We start from the raw sequence: 3,803 nt of genomic DNA, 5'->3' as shown, positions 1-3,803 counted from the left end.
CTGAACGTCCAGCTTATTCGACTACGACCTGAGAACCTTCCTGGAGAATCTCCTCTATGTCGAATCACTGCCACACTTGAAAGACAGTTCCGTACTCCCGATTGGCAGGGGGAAACACAGGGCCGTGTCGCTTTTCTTCACGGTGAGTTAGGGGTGCTCACTGTGCGGATTGTTGACAACAACGACGCGCTGCGCTTTGCAATGGCGGTTGGAAGGGCGGCCCTTCTAGCCACCATAGCTTGGCTTCAGCAGCACGCCTGCAGAGTGACGTTCTGTTGGGAGCATAGGTCGGCGCACTCAATCGTGCGTGCACTAATTTGTACTCATTTGTACACATTCGTACTCAAAATCACGGGTGAGTACGATAATGAGTGAGTACACACCCAGATTCAAAAAGTGAGTATGATGACGATTGAGTACAGGGGTAAGTCCACTACTCGTGAGTACAGAACTCATGAGTACACTACTCATGAGTATGAGTGCTCACGAGTTCAATACTAATGAGCATGAGTACCCATGAGTATCAGTACTGGTGAGTATGGTACTCATGAGTACACAGTACTCAAGATTACAGTACTCATGAATACTGTATTTTAGAGTGCTTGCACTCGTGAGTACATGCACTCGTGAGTACAGCAGTGCAAACAAGTTCTATCACAAACTGAAGTCTGGACGCACGTGTACGAGTTTCAGACATTTAGCGGAGGCGCTGAGCTGCTTAACTCTCAAGGATGGTAAAATCAGGCAACGACAACTGCACCTCCCTCCTTTGCCTGTCCTTGTTTGGCGCTGTTAGCGTTTTTCGGTGGTAGCTCGCTAAGGGGTCGCGGTGAAAAGGGAAAAAATGAGGGGGTTAGGTCCCGGTGGGAAGCGCGGCCACAGTTGCTTTGTTTCTACGGCACCTGTTGATTGGAGCAGTTATTTTTCTTTACAAATGCGCGGCCTGGGAACACGTAGCTGCTTCGTTCCGCTTGCTTCATTCAAATTGTTTCAGGGGAATTGTTGGGGGTTGCTCACAATGCATTCACTACGCGCACCGAAGTTGCTCTTTGCCGGTCTTAAGCAGTTTCCACTGATGCATGTCATGCTCTGGAGTCGTTTCGTTAGCGGAACCGCTCATTTAAACAGTCGCAGTTAGTTTACGTGCTTCGCGTCAAATTGACTGCATGGTTTTTGTAAACCACATGGTTTTATTATGCTCCCGTTTTGAAACTTTTTGCTGATGTTTGGTAGGACTATGTCCTCGTGCTGTCCATTTACAAGTGAGCATATATCCCCACCGTCCAGGTTGTGGGTTGTTAATCGGATATCATAATGCCCAGTCGAACGCGTGTGACGCCTTGTTTCGCCTCGCATATTTCGTCGAACAGCACTGGCATCTTGGTGCTGGAGGAGCGTTTTAGTTTCCAATGACAACCCGATGCGCTGCTTCTCGTTTATGCCACCGTGTAATAATGAAGCTGATGACGACGGTGAATTTTGGTGGTGGTTCTTCCCATACCTTCATCTGTTGTTTACTGGCGGGCGACCACTCCTTGCTAGCAACTTGTGCGAGTTTAAGATCGCACTGTGGAAGGCCTCGTGAAAGGGCCCTTTTATATGATGAACGCCAACGCCAGACCTTGGGTTTATGCCTTTAGCTCGCGTCTTGGAACGTCTCGTAAAACATGTTGCTTGGCGAAAACTACGCCGTCGCATTTTATATCGATAGCTCTCTGCTTCATCAGCGCTTCTCGAACCAAGAGCTGGAGATTTCCACGGTGCAACCAACGCACCAACACGAGAATACAGTGACTTCAGTGCAAGCTGTCACGCCACCGAAAAGCCTGTCTGCAAACTTTGTTTTGGAGGCCATAAAGCACGCCAGAGCAGTTGGACAGTGCTGTAACGGCTGCCTAGCACCGGCACCAACTGGATGCACTGCGGCCGTCGACTGCGAGCGATACCCACTCCAAGCCTCCAAAACAGATACACATACGCTGTTGGGACTGGACCATTCCAGCTCAGTCACTACTGCTGCGACGTTGCCCTGCCCAGTCCGCTATCGACGCGGCGCAGACCATAGCGACGAAGTAGCTGAGCTGACGGTTATTTGAAGCAGCATTTATATACAATATATACAAAGGCAGCAAGAGCGTTACATGGCTAAGAAAAGCGCGATAGCACTTCTCAACTCAGGGCCTTCGATGAGATGCTGCCGCACCACCGCTGCTTCCGGGCTGGCTGGTTTTATACCCCCACGGTTCAGTTGCAGCCGCGTGCAGTTCGAATGCCTCCAGTGGGAGCTATCACTGGCCGAGTTATGAATCTGGCGAATGGAGGCGAAGCGATTGCGTCAGCCGAGCCGCCGCGACCGGGAAAGTGAAGGCGAATCTAGGGCGGCGTCTTTAGGCGCTACTTGCTGCGTGCCTGCGGGGATTAGTTCGTCCCAGGGATGATTTGGTCCAGCCGTCACGATGTTAAAGGGAGAGAAAACTGGCGGCGCCTTTCCCGCCAGGTCGCGGCACGTGTGACGCGGGCGGTTTGACCTAGGCTCGAATCAACCCCGCCATCGGCACGTCGTTGGGTGCAGCGAATCTGTGTCGGGCGCTATGGCACAACACACACACGGATACAAAATTGAGTGGTCATAGTCGGGTGCTCTTAACGGAAATGCACATAGCAGCGCGTAGCGCCCCTGTCGTGTCCCTTTCTAGTGTATCTTTCTTTTTAGGCCCGAACTGCCCATTAAAAGAAAAACAAATCGACTCGTTTTTTTGTGCTGATGGTTAAGTCATGCAATATTTTTGAATAAATGTGACCAATAAAAAACGTATTCAAAGAAATTTCACTGGATGCGTAAAACTGCTGAAGTTCACGGTTCATAAATTTGCGGACGTCTTTTTTGGGGACACTTCGTAGTTAGCCGACACAATGTAAAAGTCCCTCACTGCTGCAGGTGCCCCTTATGATGATTATAATTATGATTAGTGGTAACCGCTTTGCAGCGGGGTGATGACGTGTCATCTGATAGGGACCCCCCCCCACTTCCGCCCCCCTCCCTTCGCCACTTCGAGGCGCACTCCAGGTCTGCCCCTTCCCCACCCCCCCGGAAAAATAAGAAGTCAACGCCACTGCTTTGTAATCAAAAGCCAATTGGGCATTTCAACTGGGTGAACACATTGAGTAATCCGTGAAAACACGTAATCTACCCCAAACCCTTACATTGGTATTTAGAGGAAAACACTGTAAAACAGCTTTAAGACATTTTATAGGTTTCCGATCGATATCCGCAAACACGACTTCGATTTCTGAACCGTCCGGCGATAAAATTCGGTAGGTCGCGGTACCTAATTCTCTTAATAGAAATCGTATTGCGCCGAAAGCCACGTTGGCCATTCACATAAGCAAGAAGGGCTATCCAAGGTATCCTATCCCCCATAGAAAAATTTAAAAGAATAACGCTCCTCCTCCTTCCATTCTTCCTTTTTTTTACCGTTGCATTTATTTTCCGCATAGCTCAAGAAACGGCGTCCGACGGTGCGAAAAGCAACTTCACTCCAAACTGAGACGTCGCTATCAAAAGCACTAACCGTGATGGCATGACTGTGTGCTTCAGGGGAGGTGTAGATAAAGGAGCACACACGGAAAGGCGATCGGCGATAAGGCCCGCTACTCGAAACGGGTATTCTTTTCTTCTACTTTTCATTTCCCGCATCACCGAATACGTCACCGCGGGAAGTTTGAAGACGATGATGATGATGTATATGCTTATGGCTCCCCTTTGTAACGGGGTGGCGTTGCACAGCGGCCTTAGTCGCAAC

Source organism: Haemaphysalis longicornis, unplaced genomic scaffold, assembly GCF_048455015.1.
Source record: "Haemaphysalis longicornis isolate Haplotype H1 unplaced genomic scaffold, Haemaphysalis longicornis Haplotype H1 scaffold_11, whole genome shotgun sequence".
Taxonomy (NCBI): domain Eukaryota; kingdom Metazoa; phylum Arthropoda; class Arachnida; order Ixodida; family Ixodidae; genus Haemaphysalis; species Haemaphysalis longicornis.
The sequence above is the reverse complement of the archived record's forward strand: the minus strand, read 5'-3'. Positions refer to the sequence as shown.